General features: G+C 43.3%; 1 protein-coding gene and 1 pseudogene across 4 annotated transcripts in view; one reads left to right on the top strand and one right to left on the bottom strand.

Annotated features, from left to right (window-relative positions):
- Positions 1 to 5,431: 5,431 nt before the first annotated feature.
- Positions 5,432 to 6,051, bottom strand: LOC101031056 (single-stranded DNA-binding protein, mitochondrial pseudogene; annotated as a pseudogene).
- Positions 6,052 to 9,892: 3,841 nt separating this feature from the next.
- RERE (arginine-glutamic acid dipeptide repeats) overlaps positions 9,893 to 19,912 on the top strand; it is a 484,877-nt gene continuing 474,857 nt past the window's right edge. For 3 of the 4 annotated variants that reach the window (XM_010338545.3, XM_074380011.1, XM_010338540.3), the window contains exon 1: positions 9,893 to 10,466. The gene's annotated coding sequence lies outside the window, so the exon portion shown is untranslated. The other variant, XM_010338542.3, reaches the window with a different exon arrangement.

Below are 19,912 nucleotides of genomic sequence, written 5' to 3'. Positions count from 1 at the left end.
TTTTTTATTTTTTGAGATGGATTCTCACTTTGTTGCTCATACTGGAGTGCAGTGATTTGATCTCAGCTCACTGCAACCTCTGCCTCCCAGGCTCAAGCAATTCTTCTGTCTCAGCCTCCAGGGTAGCTAGAATTAAAGGCGCCCAGCACCACGCCTGGCTAATTTTTTGTATTTTTAGTAGAGACAGAGTTTCACCATGTTGTCCTGGCTGGTCGAGAACTCCTTACTTCAAGTGATCCACGTGCCTTGGCTGCCAAAGTGTTGGGATTACAGGTGTGAGCCACCACGCCTGGCCTCTTTTTTTCTTTTTGGAGACAGAGTCTCCCTCTGTCGCCCAGGCTGGAGTGCAGTGGTGTGATCACAGCTAACTGCAGCCTTGAACTCCTGGGCTCAAGTGATCATCCTGCCTCAGCTTCCCAAAGTGCTAGGATTATAGGTGTGAGTCACAGCACCTGGCCCTTTCTGTGGGTTTTGACAAATGTGTAGCGACGTATCCACCAATACAGTATCAGGAAGAACAATAGTTTCGCTGCCTTAAAAATCCCCTGTGCGCCACCTAGTTTTCCATCCCTCCGTCAAAGCCCTCGCAACCACTAATCTCTTCACTGTCCTTCCCAGAATATGCCTTTTCTAGACATAGTTTTGCCTTTTCCATAATGTCAAATAGTTTGACTCATGCAGTATGTAACCTTTTCACATTGGTTTCTTTCACATGGTAATATGCCTTTAATGTTCCTTTATGCCTTTTACTTATTTTTTATTTTTATTTTTAAAATTATTGTTATTTTTCTGGAGCCTGAGTCTCACTATGTTGCTCAGCCTGGCCTTTAACTCCTAGCCTCAAGAGATCCTCCTACTTTGGGCTCTCAAAGTGCTGGGCTTATAGGTGTGAGCCACCACACCCAGCACCTTTTTTTTTTTTTTTTTTTTTTTAAGAGATGAGGTTTCACCATCTTGGCCAGGCTGGTCTTAAACTCCTGACCTTGTGATCCACCCATCTCGGCCTCCCAAAGTTCTGGGATTACCCAGGCATGAGCCACCCCGCCCAGCCAGCTCATTCCTTCTTAGTGTTGAATAATACTGCATTGCATGAATACATCACAGTTTATTTGTTGACTTAATGAAGGACATCTTGGTTGATTCCATGTTAAAATGCTCTTTTCATTAATAAGATTTTTAAAAAGCAAATGTAGCAGAGTTAATTTTTATTTTTTTTGAGGTGGAGTCTTGCTCTGTGGCCCAGGCTGGAGTGTAGTGGCAAGACCTCAGCTCACTGTAACCTCCGCCTCCCAGGTTCAAGCAGTTCTTCTGCCTTAGCTTCCTGAGCAGCTGGAACTACAAGCATGCACCTCTGCATCTGGCTAACGTTTGTATTTTTGTAGAGATGGGGTTTCACCATGTTGGCCAGGCTGGTTTCAAAGCTCATGACCTCGCCGGGCGCGGTGGCTCAAGCCTGTAATCCCAGCACTTTGGGAGGCCGAGGGGGGTGGATCACGAGGTCAAGAGATGGAGACCATCCTGGTCAACATGGTGAAACCCTGTCTCTACTAAAAATACAAAAAATTAGCTGGGCATGGTGGTGCGTGCCTATAATCCCAGGCTTTGGAGGCTGAGGCAGGAAAATTGCCAGAACCCAGGAGGTGGAGGTTGCGGTGAGCCAAGATCGCGCCATTGCACTCCAGCCTGGGTAACAAGAGCGAAACTCCATCTCAAAAAAAAAAAACCTCGTGACCTCAGGTGATCCGCCCACTTTGGCCTCCCAAAGTGCTGGGATTATAGGCAAGAACCACCACACCTGGCCATAGCAGAATTTATTCTGGAGGTTGGAGTAGCAGGAGACGTTTGGTGTTAAAAGGAATGGGAATGTGGATATTTTGAAATTAAGGTGCCTGGGAAAGTTGAACAAAGAGGAGGGAGGCACTAACATGAGTGGCCATCCATGTGTCACATTGACATCGGAGCTCGGATGGCAGAGGTGAATTTTTCTTTCTTTCTTTTTTTTTTTTTCTGGTTTACAGAGTTTTCTCTCTTTATTCTGTTTGTATAGATGCCTTGGATTGAAGAAGTGAGTTCTGGTGGCTAACAGCACCTGCCACGTCAATGTCATACAGTTAATTCTGAACCTCCTAAGGACAATTTTAGAATCTAAAATATATTTCCTTTAGTGAGAAGATTTCTTTTGAGGGCCCCTTTGTGATCAATGTTAGTCTTTTTTGTTTGGCATTTAGACAAACTGGGGTTTGTGGATAGTTCTCAACTCCCCATTATTATCCCCTTCTTATCCCTAGAAAATAACACCTTTCCTCCAAGGCTAACCTAGGTAATTTACCAGAAGATGTGGAGGAAATGTTTATTTTGAAATGCAGCTTCCTCTAGGGTGGAATTCGCTGGCTCTTTGGCTCACTCAGTTAACAGTGGACAGCTGTTTATAACAGGAAGTGTGGAATTGCGCTTCTCAGTGAAATGGCAGGAAGACAGAGGGAGGAGGACTCCTAATTAGCAAACTTGGAACTGGGCCAAGACAATGAAAATCAGCATCTCCTCCCTTTAATTCTTTCACAAGCCCTAGGAGACTTTTAATAATCACAAGTGGTCAGGAGTCAGAGGTTGGGTTTAGATCTCATCCAAAAGGCATCCTAGTGCCCCAGACAACATGCTGTCACATTGGCTGAGTGTGATTCAAAGGGAAGGGTAGCCCTCCCCCAAATCCGACGTGGCTCAGTGAAGCAGGGTTTCTTGAGATCTATCTGTAAGTGTGTTGGCAATCAGACCCACTTCTACCTTGGTGGATATACAATTCAATGGAGTCTGGAGTTGAATTGGAATTTTTTTTTTTTTTTTTTTTGAGATGGAGTTTTGCTCTTGTTGCCCAGTGCAATGGCGCGATCTTGGCTCACTGCAACCTCCACCTCCTGAGTTCCAGTGATTCTCCTGCCTCAGCCTCCCAAGTAGCTGAGATTACAGGCATGTGCTACGAAGTTCGGCTAATTTTGTATTTTTAGTAGAGACAGGTTTTCACCATGTTGGTCAGGCTGGTCTCAAACTCCTGACCTCAGGTGATCTGCCTGCCCCAGCCTCCCAAAGTGCTGGGATTACAGGGGTGAGCCACCTCGCCCAGCCAGAATTGGAAATCTTAATTGCTAATCCATAATAAATCACATCCAAACAAAGGAATAGGGTTTCTGATATTTGATTCTTTGTTTTTGAAAAGCTGTTTCACCTCTCTGTGTATTTACTCGCACTTGTGCCCTGAAACATCAACCTTTTCTCCATTCCAATTCAGTGCAGGGACTTTCAAAGGCTACCAAGGGTTACTTACCTGGCCCGAGGGGAAAAAACTAGAGAGGGAGAAATTCTGATTCACAATAAATTATAAAGTGAAAAACTGCTATGGGTAAATAAGGTGAGCTCAGAGAACTAGCGGTGGGGAAGGAAGAAGTGCTGCTCGAAGCTCAACCTGAAAAAGTGCAATGGGAGATTGCTGAGGCTCGTTATTGGCTTGTATTTGCACTACATAAACTTGGAAGCCAATTTCATAGAAAATGCCTAGAAACAAGCTTCAGTCTGTTACAAGGCTCGCTAAAGCACCCTAGTTCTGCTTAAGGCATTTAGGGGAAAATAATTTACATGTTCTAAAGCTTGAGTACTTCTGGTGAATAATGAAGACTAGTTACCAGCCATATGTTCAAAGAACTTGAATGTTTTTTTAATTATAAGAATTATCCATGCTTGATATGAAATGAAAAAAGTCAAACAACAGAATCGAATGAAGGCAAATGTCAGTCTCTTGCTCCTTCCTCACGCCCCCTTCCACACCCAGTCGGCAAAATGTACAGTTTCTTGGAGGATATGCTTCTAGACATTTTGGAAGCACATACACATTTGTCCTTTTAAAAATACAGATAGAATTATACTTTACATAATGATTGTACGACTTGCTTTTTTCATTTAACTCTGAATTATGGCTATCATTCTTTATCAATTCAGATTTACCTCATTCTTTATTTTTCTTTTATTTCATTTTTTTGAGACGGAGTCTTACTCTGTTACCCAGGCTGGAGTGCAATGTCACCGTCTTGGCTCACTGCAATCTCTGCCTCCTGGGCTCAAGTGATTCTCCTGCCTCAGCCTCCTGAGTAGCTGAAATTACAGGCGCCCGTCACCATGCTCAGTTAATTTTTGTATTTTTAGCAGAGCTGGGTTATTGCCATGTTGGTCAGGCTGGTTTCAAACTCTCGACCTCAGGTGATCTGCCTGCCTTGGCTTCCCAAAGTGCTGGGATTACAGGGGTGAGTGACCCCACCCGGCCCCAGATGGATTTTTTTTTTAATCTTTTAAATTTTTTAGAGATGGGGTCTTGCTGTATTGCCCAGGCTGGTCTGAAACTCCTGGCCTCAAGTCATCCTCCCTTTTGACCTCCCAAAATTCGGAGATTACAAACTTAAACCACTGTGCCCAGCCCAGAATTTTTTTAATGTAAGAAAGTGAAACTAATAAGCTGGGAATTGCGACAGGTGCCTGTAGTTGCAGCTACCGAGAGCCTGACGTGGGAGGGTGGCTTAAGCCCTCCTACGAGATCAGCTGGCAACACAGCATGTCCTCGTCTATAAAAACAATGAAAATAAGTTTTAAAAAAAGTGAAACCACGAAACCACAATTTTTTAGGTTGCGTTTACTGGTGTTTATTTTATCATTATCCCCTTCAACCTATGTACACATAATGTATATCCTTTTGTCTATGCCAATTTTTATAATTTTAAAAAATAAAATAAAAAGTATTAGAAGAATACTAAAACTTTTTCACATCATGGATTGAAGAAGCTCTTTCTAACATGGCAGGATATCCAGACGCTGTAAAGGAAAAAACACCAATAAATTTTACTGCACGAATATTTTACATCTTTATAAGGCATAAAAACACCATAGCAAAGCAAGAAGCAGGCAGACTGGGGAGAAATATTTTCAACATGTATGTTCAACACGAAAATATGTATTTCAATACGTATTTTTTTTTTTTTTTTTGAGACGGTCTTGCTCTGTTGGCAGTGGCGTAATCTCAGCTCACTGCAACCTCTCCGCCTCCTGAGTTCAAGCGATTCTTCCGCCTCAGCCTCCCAAGTAGCTGGGACCACAAGGCGCGTGCCACCACACCCGGCTAATTTTTTTGTATTTTTAGTAGAGACAGGGTTTCACCATGTTGGCCAGGATGGTCTCGATCTCTTGATCTCATGATCCACCCGCCTCGGCCTCCCAGAATGCTGGGATTACAGGCGTGAGCCACCGTGCCCAGCCTTCAATATGTATTTTCAACAAGTATTTCAACACTTGCTTTTTTTTTTTTTTTTTCTTTGAGACAGGGTCTCACTCTTGTCACCAGGTTGGAATGCAGTGGTGCGATCACAACTCACTGCAGCCTCAAACTTCCAGGCTCAAGCCATCCTCCCACCTCAGCTTTACAAGTAGACTGAACTACAGGCATGCACCATCACACTCAACTAATTTTTTTTTTTAATGCAAAAGAGTATTTTAATTCTTGTCCTTGGGAAGTGTAAGGATTATAAATGACTTGGAAGAGACTGTACCAAATGATGGCCAAAGAAGGTGATCCATTCCACTCCTCTTTTGTCTGGTCACTCGAAATATATTATCAGCTACGATTGTTGTTGCTTGTCGCCTCACATTATTTTTATCCATGTATTCACCATAGTCTATTTTCCCTTCCACATAAATTCGAGACCCCTTTCTCACATACTGATATGCCACATCTCTGAGGCCTGGCCGGAATACTGATACTCTGTGCCACATTGTCTTTTGACTGACATCGCCCATTTGGTAAACTTCACTTTCCCCTGATCGCCACATCTCCTTTGTTGCTAGAGAAAATATTGTGACTGAATTTTTTCCTTCCGCCTGTCTCAAGACAGGGTCCTGACCCACTCGCCCAAGTAACTGCACACGATTCAGGGATCTTTGAAGAACCAAACCGGCAGCTGTTTCGGACGCATGTCTTACAAACCGATGAAGTACCTGTAATACGGGTCTTCGAAACATGGCTTCTGTTTTCTTTTCTTATAGTCTCCTTGAGGCTGTTCACAGCACCACCTCCTGATCCACGCAGGATCGTGCGCAGCCAAAACACACGACTCCAGCACTGCTTTCGCACCTGCCCTCCCTGCCTTCCTCACCGTGACGCTCTAACCCACACTCAACTAATTTTTAAAATTTTTTTTGTAGAGGTGGGGTTCTCATTATGTTGCCATGAGTAGTCTCAAATTCCTGGGCTCCAAAAAAAAAAAAAAAAAAAAAAAAAAAAGCCGGGCGCAGTGGCTCAAGCCTGTAATCCCAGCACTTTGGGAGGCCGAGGCGGGTGGATCACGAGGTCGAGAGATCGAGACCATCCTGGTCAACATGGTGAAACCCCGTCTCTACTAAAAATACAAAAAACTAGCTGGGCATGGTGGCACGTGCCTGTAATCCCAGCTACTCAGGAGGCTGAGGCAGGAGAATTGCCTGAACCCAGGAGGCCGAGGTTGCGGTGAGCCGAGATCGCGCCATTGCACTCCAGCCTGGGTAAAAAGAGCGAAACTCCGTCTCAAAAAAAAAAAAAAAAAAAGAATTAAAAAAAAATTTAAAAATCCACCAGTGATTTTGGTGGTGGGGCGTGTCAGGAGTATACGAATCTGGCTGTGTGTGTTGTTTTTGTTTTCCCATATAGCTATCTTGTCCCAAAAGCATTTATTAAACATCTTCTTTTAATACAGCTCTGATGTGATCTCTATATATTTTTTAAAAAACATACTTCTTACTTGTAGAAAGATACATAAAATAACTAACAAAAGTCCTTGATGTTTTCAGATTCAATAAGTACTTTATTCACCCCATTTAAAAAATATTGCGGAGGGCCGGGCGCGGTGGCTCAAGCCTGTAATCCCAGCACTTTGGGAGGCCGAGGCGGGTGGATCACGAGGTCAAGAGATCGAGACCAACCTGGTCAACGTGGCGAAACCCCGTCTCTACTAAAAACACAAAAATTTAGCTGGGCATGTTGGCACGTGCCTGTAATCCCAGCTACTCAGGAGGCTGAGGCAGGAGAATTGCTTGAACCCAGGAGGCGGAGGTTGCAGTGAGCCAAGATCGCGCCATTGCACTCCAGCCTGGGTAACAAGAGCGAAACTCCGTCTAAAAAAAAAAAAAAAAAAAAATATATATATATATATATATATATATATATATATATATATATTGCTGGAAAGAGAATAAGGAAACGTTAACAAATGTAATAATGGGAAAAAAATCCCACTTGGTATTTTTTCAGCTATTTAACTTCCTTAAGCCCTAGTTCCTTGACTTTTAAAATGGAGATGATAATACTATACTTCATGGGGAGAAAAAGTGGGCTAAAGAATGTAACACATTTCTTAGGGCACTGGGGACATCATAAGCTTTCAATCAAGTTTAATGGTTGTTTTTATTATGAAGATTATGTTACTACATTATCAGCTTCTCGGATCCTTGGAAGGAGGTCCAGTACTTTCCAGCTGGACCACAATTCTTGCATGGGACTGTGACAGTTACATAGGTTTAGTTTGCTAATTTTGTGGTCTGATACCATATATTATGTTTTTGTAATTACGTGGTATTTCTAGACTTCTAAATTTACTTTTTTTTTTTTTTTTTTTTGAGACGGAGTTTCGCTCTTGTTACCCAGGCTGGAGTGCAATGGCGAGATCTCGGCTCACCGCAACCTCCGCCTCCTGGGTTCAGGCAATTCTCCTGCCTCAGCCTCCCGAGTAGCTGGGATTACAGGCACGTGCCACCATGCCCAGCTAATTTTTTGTATTTTTAGTAGAGACGGGGTTTCACCATGTTGACCAGGATGGTCTCGATCTCTCGACCTCGTGATTCACCCGCCTCGGCCTCCCAAAGTGCTGGGATTACAGGCTTGAGCCACCGCGCCCGGCCTAAATTTACATTTTTATGGATAAATGAAAATGACAGTCAATCCCTAACACCATAGTAAATGTGATTTTCTAACGTGGAGAGCCTTTCTTCTCCCTGCTGGATGGCTGTGCATTGTCCATCTGTCCATCACAGAGCTGAACCTTTATTAGAAATAACACTCCTGTAAGTTCGAGACCAGTCTGGGAAACATGGTGAAACCCCATCTCTACTAAAATTACAAAAATTAGCTGGGCGTGGCGGCGCACGCCTGTAATTCCAGGTACTCAGAAGGCTGAGGGAAAATTACTCCAACCCAGGAGGTGGAAGTTGTGGGGAGCTGATATCCCGCCACTGCATTTCACCCTGGGCAACAGAGCGAGACTGTCTCAAAAAACAAGAAAAAAGAACTAATGCTCCTGTAGATAGAGATTTTGATGGAAACTGAAGCCATCTAACTGATATACTTTATCCCTCATCATTTCCTAACAGGAAAAATAGTCCTATCCATATCTAGAATGTTGAAGTACTTTATTGAATTTATTAGGTTTTAAAATTCAGTTCTCCATTATCAGATACATAAAGAGATATTAACTAGTTTCCCCATTTCATAATTCCAGCAAAGAGGATTTTTTTTTTTTTTTTTTTGCTGAAAGTTACTCAGAAAGGTGATTGCAAGGATCTATCTCTTTCTTTTTTCTTTTATTTTTTAGATCTCTTGGGCCATGTTCCCATAGTATCTGTTAGTCCAAATTATTTTAAAGAAACCACTGAATGTGGAAATAGTAATCTGAATAGATATTCCAAGGAGAAAACTATCACTTTATTTGAAATAGATGAGTGAATTATTTTGTGCAACGTTTTCTATCCCTTAATTATTCTATTTTATACTGACCTTAACTCCTTCGGGAAGAATATATGGTATAAGGACACGAATAAGCTTTTATAGAATATTAACAAACCAACAATAGGTTGATGATTCACCCTGGATTCGTGCCAGGCTCTGTGAAAGAACTCAATAAACATGACATGCATTTCAAAAACTAATCATAATTGAAATGTCCAAACCTCTCAATCCTATAAATGATATTAACTAGAATATGATCATTTGGCCTGCCCCTACTCCCTTTACAGCATCATAGACCCTGGGATTATCAGGCTTTTGGGAAGTGGGATACAATACTTTATTCTTCAAAGAAAAAGGTGATGTTTTGGCCTTTTCCTCTTTTTTAGATTTTTTTCACACTTACCCTATAGAGTTGTACACTGCTTTTTCTAAAATCCCTTCTGTACCTGTACAGTCTCTCCTTTATGCCTTGATGACACTTTTTATTCCTTTCAAATAAGCAGTGCGACTTACCACTTTTATTTATCTTTCTTAATTCATCTTTTGTCATGTACACTAGTTGAAAAATATTATGAGCTGCTCATCAGGATTTCGAGAGTCCATAAACCAGTCGTTTACACCCACTCTGTAGCCCCCAGGAACATGGATCTGAGTCCTAATGACTGAAAAGGCCAATTAAGACCTGGGTAACAGCAGGAGCAACCTGACTCCCGCCCCCCCGACCCGGGACCTGCCCGCCCCGCTAGCCCGGCCCCGCCCGGGTGGGCGTGGGGGACTGTCCCGTAGCGTAGGGGGCGGCGGAGGAGGGCTGGCCTAGCACTCTCACAAAGAGGTGCCCCTGGCAGGAGCCCAGCCCACCGCCCCGGGCCGCCGCCGCCTGCAGCGCGCGCCCTGGAACCCCGGCCCGCGGCGTCGTCAAGTCTCGGCCTCTCCCCGTCTTTTCCTCTGCTCATTTTATTAAAAAGATTAAAAAAAAAAAAAAAAAAAAAAAAAAAAGGAAAAAGATCCCGCCTCCTCCGCCCGCCCTCCACCTCCCACTGGCCGGACACCCGGGCGCGTCACGCCGCGCTGAGCCAATGGGGAGGCGCGATACTGCGAGGTGGGCCGGGCCCGAGCGGGGAGTGGGTGGCGGGTCGGTGCAGCAGCTCCGTCGCGGCTCCGCCACCATCGCGGAGGTGCCGCTGCTCCCACAGACGCTCGCGAGCCGCCCCTCGCGCTCCGGATCCTCCTCAGCCTCCCGCACGCCCCGAGACGCTCGCCCTGCTGGGCCTCGGTCCCCGCCTCCTCCCCCCTCCTCTTCCCCTCTCTGGCTCCCCACATCGTCTCTGCCTCATTTTCTCTCCTAGTTGAGGAAAAAAAAAAAAAAAAAAAAAAGAAAATCACCATCATCCTCAGGGAGCCCCCTGGCCCTCGGAAAACAAAACCAGACATGATCCTGGGCTCTCGCGTCTGAAAGATCTGCCCTACCGAGGAGCAGGGAGCCTAGTGTGAAGTCGCAGGAAAGGTCACGGCAGGGAAGCCCCCGCAGTCCCTCCGCGTCGCCTCCCCGCGGGCCGCCCCTCTCGGCCCTGCGCCCCGCGGCCCCGCAGCCTCCCCGCGGCCTCCCGCCCCGTGCCCGCCACTTTCCCCGGAGCTGGGCCGCGAACACCTCTCTATTGATGGTGTAGCGCTTTAGGGGAAGGTAAGTCTCCAACTTGCCCGCGCCGGGTCGTGTGCTTTCTTTTCTGGCCGCTCGTCCTGGTGGGTCAGAGAGGGTCGGCCGTGAAAGCAGTCACTAGCCCGGGGGGAGGCAGGAAGAAAAGGCTGGGGTCGAAGCCGACCTCGAGGGGAGCCGGGCGAGGGCAGGGCACCTCTTTGGTCGTGTCCAGGCCAGGTGACCGTCCTGCGTGCCTTCTGACCCCTGCTCTCTCTTGGCCTCTTATTCATGCTCTTGTTGTAGTTGTTTGAGGTTAAACTATTTCATGTGACTAAATGACTGGCTGAAACTAGGAGGGAAGGAAGTCCAGGACTGAAACTGTAAATTTCTTGGATGTTTGAGGATTTGGGGGTGTCGGGGGGGGGCGGAGGACTTTCTTATTAAAAAGTATCATTTTCTCATTAGGGGGAAGATTTCCTCTTTGTGCGCCCAATCTCTGGTTCTCAGCTGTATGTGATTAGAAAATTATGAAACCCAGAGTCACTTGCAGCAGAATAGAATTCTTACTATTCTGTTTTAGTTCTGCTCTCTGAAGGAGGGTGGCTTCAATTTATTATTAATTTTTAAGGTGATGGAAAGATTCATAGTTTGACACGGGGTGATGTGTGTATGTGTGTCTGTTGGTTGGGGGGACGTATTGCAGGTTTCCTTTGAAACTGGTTGCTTGAGAAGTTGTTGAAAGGAAAACAAAATGATTCATTGTTGAATTGTCATTTTCCTCTGTCTCTTTTCCAAGGTTTGCTTACAATTTTTCTGGATTACAGACTTCAAACATTGATTTAAGCAAAATGTGTCCTTGAGAAACTGGGTGCTTTAAATGTTTCAGTATGTGTTGCTATTTTAAGGTACATTTAGAAAGTAGTTTTGTATGAATCCTGAAATAGCCTTCTTCAAAGCAATTTTTTAAACACAAAAAAAGATAACTAGTAAGAGGATAAACTTGGTGAATTACAAAACAGACATTTTAATGTAGCAGGAATTAATGCACCTAAGATTTGAAACAGTTTTCATAATTGCTTTCCATTTAAAGAGAGACCTTTTTGTCTAGTGTACACTGGTCTCTTTAGTCTCAGTCTGTTGGGGGAGGGAAGAGAGCCTGGATCTATACAATAATAAAATCATCTTTGGGTTGATATTTGGTTCCATGGATTTTCTTGCTGAGTTAATACTACTGTGAATTATCAACCAGTTTTGATTTTGGTGGTCTAGGATGGGTGGAAGGCTGGCTTCCAGCTCTCCCTGTTGTTGTTGAGGTCGAAGGGAAAAGAGGCAGAGGCAGACACACACACGCACACACACACGCATACACACACACACACACACACACACACACACACAATACCAGGCTGAGGGCTCATTGTTCTTCCATACACACATTCATTCTCTCTCTCCCATATTTGGGACTAGGTTTGCACAGACAAACACAGCTCTTTTTGGGAGAGAAGAGAGAAGGATGGGGGAAGGGAGGGTGCTTTTCTGTTTCTGCTTTCTTCCACCCATCTCATGCCTGGCCTTTTTGCAACCTTGTGAGGCAGAAGAGTACATTGGAAACTAAAGGACACCCCAAAACATGTTCAGAGACTCCTCTCTGCCTCCCTTTCTTCCCTTTGCAGACCTGATTTCTGCTGCTCTTTCTTTTTTGTATATGTAAAGATGAAATTTCTCTTTATATGTTGTGGCCTTATGTTCAGCTCTCACTGCTTTCATATTTCTCATTGCCCCTGATTTTGTTGGGAACAGTGATTTGTTCACTTGACACTTAGTAGTAAATGTGAGCAGAGTCTTTCTAGGTAGAAATAGATTGTATTGGTTAATATGATAAAGATTGTATTGAGGTGAATATTTAGCAAGATGATGTTTGCATGTTGTTAGTGGTGTGATGGTTTGATGGTCACGTTTGCTGGCAGTTGAGCTGTCAGTGTTGTTTTTGTAAATAAGGGTTGTAAGAAAAGATCTGATTTTCTGTTTAGGGGGCTCCTTTGAATACTGGGCAGGGAATAGGCTGAGTCCACCTGGGGTAAACCCAGCTGTGGCCCAAGGATGGAGGTTGTTGTGAATACATGTGGGTTGCAGAATAGCACCTTCTACTGGTTAATTGCTTGGAAAGATCCAGACGAAGAGGATGGGGGAGGGGATTAACGGCTGAGGCTTAATGATTTTCCTTTAAGCGCAGTTGTTGTGCCTTTCTGCAAATGCCACTTCCCCGAGCTGCTAATACAGATGTCCTTTGACAGACACGGATGCATTGAGGCATTATTATGTTATTGGTTGTACCTCGGCATTAATTTGTTCTGTTACCAGAAGTATTTACACTTTATGACTTCCCAGGACTCCTTTGAATTGATACCTTTTCATCTTTTATGAGAAATATAATTTCTCTTGAAATATTAAGAGGGTTTATTTCTGCTCTCAATGTTGGAAACTATATACACCAGCAGTCTTTTAAAAAAGTTTTTAGCATCATTAATAAGTCAAAGAAACCTACTCTAGGGAAAGTAAAATTGTAGCACTATACAGAGATTTTTCTGGGGATTTAACCCAGGTAGAGGAGTAGAGGAGGAGTTGAGAGAGAGAAATCTCACTAAAATCAGCAATTTTGCATATGTAGTAGTCTCGCATTGCAGAAGTGTTTTCAGTAGTCATATAAACGTAAAATCTGATAGAGTGACTTACTCAATGGATTAGATAAAAAAATTAAAATTGGAAGCCAGAGGAAATGTGAAATGAGGGTGTACACAGATGAACATAGAAGAGGGTCGAATTGCTGCCCACAGGCTTATAAACTGGGTGCAGTTTCAGAGATAATCTGCTTAACAAATGTCTCAAAGGATTTTTATTTTCACAAATCCTATTCCATCTCAGTTGTTCTAATGTAATGAACTATTAGAGAGGTTTGCAGTGGTAAAGGGGACTGGGTGTATAGGATAAACATCTGTTCTAGACTGCTTCTAGGACTGTGACTTCTGATTCACTTTACTTTCAAAACTTAAAGAGTAATCTCTAAAGTTGTGTATCTTTTTTTTTTTTTTTTTTGAGATGGAGTTTTGCTCTTGTTACCCAGGCTGGAGTGCAATGGCGCGATCTTGGCTCACCGCAACCTCCGCCTTCTGGGTTCAGGCAATTCTCCTGCCTCAGCCTCCTGAGCAGCTGGGATTACAGGCAGGCACCAACATGCCCAGCTAATTTTTTGTATTTTTAGTAGAGACGGGGTTTCACCTTGTTGACCAGGATGGTCTCGATCTCTTGACCTCGTGATCCATCCGCCTCGGCCTCCCAAAGTGCTGGGATTACAGGCTTGAGCCACCGCGCCCGGCAGTTGTGTATCTTTTACAGTGAAATGTGAACAGTTCAAATGTATTATTTTCTCAGTGGGAATGGATTCAGGGAATTTCAGTTCAATACATTCTCTATCACTGTTTTGTCACAAGGAAACTGGAACTGAGAACCGATTTACAACAAAAAGGTAATCCAAATCAAGAAATAAAATGTACCAGTTACCTTTTCAACTTTGATTTACTGGTCAGTAAAAAAAGTTAAAAAAAAAAAAAATAGGACAGTAGCCTGGGCGCAGTGATTTATGCCTGTAATCCCAGCACTTTGGAAGGCCGAGATGGCAGATCACCTGAGGTCGGGATTTTGAGACCAGCCTGACCAATATGGTGAAACCCGGTCTCTACTAAAAATTCAAAAAAAAATTAGCTGGGATTGGTGGTGGGCACCTGTAGTCCCAGCTACTTGGGAGGCTGAGACAGGAGAATTGCTTGAACCGGGGAGGCAGAGGTGGCAGCGAGCCGAGATCACACCATTGCCCTGTAGCCTGGGTGACAAAAGCAAGACTCTGTCTCAAAAACAAAAAAACAAAAACAAAAACCCTAAAACCAAAAATTAGCCTGGTGATGTGGCATGTGCTTGTAATCTCAGCTACTTCGAAGGCTGAGGCACAAGAATTGCTTGAACCCAGAGGTGGAGATTACAGGGAGCTGAGATCATGCCACTGCCTAGCCTGGGCGACAGAGCAAGACTCTTTCTCAAAAAAGAAAAAAATTGGATTGTAAACACTGTCAGGTCCTACAATAATTATGTGTAATACTGAACAGATACTGAACAGAAATGTGCCAGGTGCTATAAAAACACACATGTAATAATCTGTGCCCTTCTAAAAACCTGTATATGCTGAATATTATAGATTTAGTAAGTATTCATTACTTAAAAATCAGTTTCAAATCTCAGCGATTAAAAAAAACATTTAAGTAGTAAAATAAGTTGTATATACCAAGTTCTTTTGGGAGTAGTATTCTTTCCTATTAAACTACTTTTGCAGTTGATTTAAAGGTTAAGATAGCACAAAATTCAAATGTTTAAGTGAGTCATTAGTGTAACCTAGCTGCGAACTTCATTACACACACATACACATCCTGAAAGAAAACTATTGTTTTACATAATCAGTTTCTGATAATGCTGTGCTCTAGTAATCACAGGATTTCTTTTTTTTACAACCAGAAATTCCTCTTGAATCATACTTAAGTGATTGGTATCCTGATAATTATTCTGAAGTTGAAGCTTTCCTTGTCCTATTTAAGTGTGGTTTTGCTGAGCCTGTTGGCTTATGCTTGGTTTCTTGTTTAACAGAGTTATGGTTTTCGTGTGTGTGTGTTTAAATAATAGAGGAGAAACGGGAATTTAAATATGTGTTAGAATGTTGTTAAGATTGCATAGGCCAATTTAATGAACATTTGAACACAAATAACTCAAGCTCAAATACTAAATATATTTACTAGCTTTGAGTTTGGGTTGGAATTGTGATTTGTATGGCTAACTTTATGTGCCAAGTGATAATATAAGATGTACTGTGTGTCGTACATTAGGTAACTAGGTCAGAGAGTACAGTTAATATGCTTTTTTTGGTAAGTGGCCTGTTTGTGCCAGTGTAAAATTATTATTATTATTATTATTATTATTATTTTTTGAGACAGAGTCTTGCTCTGTCTTCCAAGCTGGAGTGCAATGGCACAATCTCGGTTCAATGCAGACTCACCTCTCCAGTTCAAGCGATTCTTCTGCCTCAGCCTCCCGAGTAGGATTACAGACATGTGCCACCATGCCTGGCTAATTTTTGTATTTTTAGTAGAGATGGGGTTTCACCATGTTGGCCAGGCTGGCCTCGATCTCCTGACCTCGAGTGATCTGTCCGTCTCGGCTTCCCAAAGTACTAGGATTACTGGTGTGAGCCACTGTGCATGGCATATTTTTAATTGGTAGAATTTGCCAGTATGGCAGCAAGTGTGAGCAATATATTTAACTGAAAATTTTCCTTATATGGTTAGGTTACAAAATGATGTGACCTCTAATTCATAAATGACTTGGTATTTGAGGAATCCTCATAGCCTATAGGTCTTGGGTTTTTGCATCAGAAGTCAAAGTCATGGGTTATATCTTAATTTTAAAGTAGTTGTATACATGACTTTCTTATTTTTAGTTTTTTGCTATGGAGTCTTGCTCTGTTGCCCAGGCTGGAGTGCAGTAGCATGATCTCAGCTCATTGCAACCTCTGCCTCCTGGGTTCAAGCACTTCTCCTGCCTCAGCCTCCTGAGTAGCTGGGATTACAGGTGTGTGCCACCACACCCTGCTAATTTTTGTAGTTTTAGTAGAGATGGGGTTTCACCATGTTGGTTAGGCTGGTCTCAAACTCCTGACCTCGTGATCCTCCTGCCTCGGCCTCCCAAAGTGCTGGGATTACAGGCGTGAGCCACTGTGCCTGGCCGTGCATAACTTTTAAGGACTAGGCTGTTTTTGGTTGCAAGGGACAGAAAGTCTTCCAAGTCATCTCAAGTTGGGGAAAAGTAGAACAGAAATTTAAGCCATATGAGTCAGGCCTCACCTAAGATCAGAAACCCCAAATCTGCAGTGCTTCATACACACTGGAATACTGTCAGGGGTATGGATCCCACCCAGCTTTAGCGACCAGATGCCTTGTTGCCTCCTCAGCAGGAGGAGTTTGTGCGCCATACCCTACTGTCATGGTTCTATTATATTAGTGTCCAGGCTGTGTGTAGCAATAAAGATTCTACCCTTAAGGGACAGTATTTATGTTACTGGCCTGGACTAACCTTAAAAGAGAGCTTGTGAGGAAGCATGGCTGTGTTGCGTTTTTAGACAGTCCTAAAGCAGCAGGGCACAGAACTCCTCCAAAAACTGATTCTAGCTCACACAGCCATGCATATGCTCAGCAGAGTGAGGACGTATGCATTCATTAAACTTATGTATGTCCCCTAGGCTCCCAGAAGTCTGGTTCTTTTTTTGTGACAGGGTCTTGCTGTGTTGTTCAGGCTGGAGTGCAGTGGCATGAGCATGGCTCACTGTATCCTTGAACTCCTGGGCTCAAGTGATCCTCCTGCCTTGGCCTCCTGTTCAGCTGGAGTGCAGTGACATGAGGATGGCTCACGGTGTCCTTAAATCCTTGAGCTCAAGTGATCCTCCTGCCTTGGCCTCCTGAGTAGCTGGGACTAGAGGTGTGCATCACTACACCTGGCTAATTATTTTTTTTTCTTAGAGATCAAGTCTGCTGTGTTGCTCAGGCTGGTCTTTTTTTCATAGAGATCGTCTGCTATGTTGCCCGGGCTGGTCTAGGCTCAAGTGATCCTCCTACCTTGGCCACCCAAAGTGCTAGGATTATAGGTGTGAGCCCATGCCTGGCCAAAGGTCTGATTCTTGACCCTCTTCCTACTTCAAGGGTGGAGAGCAAGGGAGTACAGTGATGGAGGCACTCAGTGTGTGTGGAGTGAGTACAGTTTATGGGGTAGGTGAGCATGTGGACATATGTCTGTGTATGTGAACTGCCTGGGGACGCACTGGAAATCTTCTCTGGCAGGACCTGGCTTTGCTGGGGAAGTATGTCCACACAAGTGGATTCTAGGCGTGAGCCACTGCACCTGGCAGCTATTGTTGATTTTGATAGCTTATTCTAACAGCTTATTTTCCTTCAAGAGACTTCGTGGTCACAACTTGTAGTCAATTATGATCCTTTTGTTAGGTGGGATCATTTTATTACATTTGTCTTTCTCTTTATTTTCTGTGACTCTGTCCACCTACCTGCCTACCCAAGGCAGTGTTTCCCAAACTGTATTTATGGCTTACTAATATGCTGCAAGTATTTTAAGTGTCTGAGGTGAAATAAGTTTATAATTCCCATGAGCTCTTCAAAGCCTCAGAAACGTTTTATGCTATAGAGGGTTTTTGTTTTTTATTTTCTCCCTTACCTCAAGAATACCTGTGTCTTTCTCTTGAGATACTCATGGGATATTACTAGTCTAGTTTAATAGAACACAGCTTGAGATACACCTGTAAAGTTAATTTTTTTATTTTAATTTTTATTTTTTGAGGCAGGGTCCTGCTCTGTCATCCAGGCTCTAGTCCAGTTGTGCAATCTCTGCTGACTGCAGCCTGGACCTCCGGGGCTCAAATGATCCTCCTGCTTTGGCCTCCTGAGTACCTGGAACTATAGGCGTGTGCCACTACACCCAGCTGATTTTTGTATTTTTTGTAGAAATGGAGTTTTGCCATGTTGCCCAGGCTAGTTTTGAACTTCTCAGCTCTAGTGATCTACCCACCTTGGTGTCCCAAAGTGTTGGGATTACAGACGTGAGCCACCATGTCTGGATTTATTTTATTAAAAAAAACCTTTAGGCTGGGCACGGTGGCTCATGCCTGTAATACCAGCACTTTAGGAGGATGAGGGCGGATCACCTGAGATAGGAGTTCAAGACCAGCCTGGCCAACATGGTGAAACCTTCAGGAGACTTCATGGTCACAACTTGTACTCAGCCATCTCTACAAAAATACAAAAATTAGCTGGTCATGATGGTGGATGCCTGTAATTCCAGTGACTCAGGAGGCTGAGACAAAAGAATTCCTTGAACCCAGGAGGTGGAGGTTGCAGTGAGCCGAGATCATGCCATTGCACTCCAGCCTGGGAGACAGTGAGACTGTGTGTCACAAAACAAAACAAAACATTAAAAATATTTATTTTATTTTTTGAAGGGAGGAGTATCAAATGATTTGTAGATTTATTAAATTTAATTAATTAGCTAATTAATTATTTTTGAGATAGGGTCTCGCTCTGTCCACCCCAGGCTGGAGTGCAGTGGCGTGATCACAGCTTACTGCAACCTTGACCTACCAGGCTTAAGTTATCCCCCCATCTCAGCCTCTTGAGTAGTAGCTGAGACTACCGGAGTATGACACTACAACTGACTAAGAAATTTTTTGTTCTTGTAGAGATGGTTGTTGCCCAGGTTGGTCTAAAACTCCTGGGCTGAGTCATCTTCCTGCCTTGGCCTCCCAGCATTGGGATTACAGGCATGAGCCACCAATCCCAGCCTGGATTTATTTTAAAACTGCCATAGTAGTTCAAAGGAGAGAGAAGTGACATTTAAAAAATGTTTTCCCCTTGATTAGTTAGTTAGTAATACCTTGAAACGTACTTTGCTTTCACTGGAACATAGTTGCTGATTCTTAGAGGAGAGTGATGTGACCAAAATCTCACGTTATTCATCTTCTCTGTCTATGCTGAGATAGCCTTTATTTTCTACCTTCTTTCTGTTTTTACATCATGTTTAATCTGTTTCATTTAAAACTGTGCTCATGGCCAGGTGCAGTGACTCATGCCTGTAATCCCAGCACTTTGGGAGGCCCAACGCAGGCAGATCACCTGAGGTCAGGAGTTCGAGACCAGAAATTTAGCCAGGTGTGGTGGCACATGCCATATTCCCAGATACTTGGGAGGCTGAGGCAGGAGAATTGCTTAAACCCAGGAGGCAGAGGTTACAGTGAGCAGAGATTGCACCACTGTGCTACAGCTTGGGCAACAGAGTGAGACCCTATCTCAAAACAAAAACAAAAACCTGTGCTCAGGACATAGTGCCTGAAGTTTTTTTGGTTTGGCCATTTTTATTTACTACCACTTAAATACCTTTCCTTCGGTTCTTTAACCTGATCATTCATTTGATCACTTCATATCTTGTATTAATGTTTATTATTTCCATTTATATTTTAGAGCTAATTATGTTCTCTTTATTAGATTATACACCTCTTGAAGGCAGAAAGTTTTCCTTTGACTATACCAGTATTTGTGCTCACAGGTAGAATTAGATGTATTCTGAAAAACACATTTTATTTTTGACTCTGAGATGCTATCATTTGTAAAATGCATTATTATGTTATGTACTGCTAAGAATGAAAAAATGCTGCCAATTAAACTCTGTGAGACCTTTCCTAATTCCAGTGATAAACAAATGTAAAACAGACATTATTAGTTTTAGGATCATTGAAATATGGTCCATCTATTTAAGCTGACTTTTTTTTTTTTTTTTTTTTGAGACGGAGTTTCACTCTGGATACCCAGGCTGTAGTATAATGGCGTGATCTTGGCTCA

The sequence above is a fragment of the Saimiri boliviensis genome, chromosome 11 (assembly GCF_048565385.1).
Source record: "Saimiri boliviensis isolate mSaiBol1 chromosome 11, mSaiBol1.pri, whole genome shotgun sequence".
NCBI classification, from domain to species: domain Eukaryota; kingdom Metazoa; phylum Chordata; class Mammalia; order Primates; family Cebidae; genus Saimiri; species Saimiri boliviensis.
The sequence above is the reverse complement of the archived record's forward strand: the minus strand, read 5'-3'. Positions and strand labels throughout refer to the sequence as shown.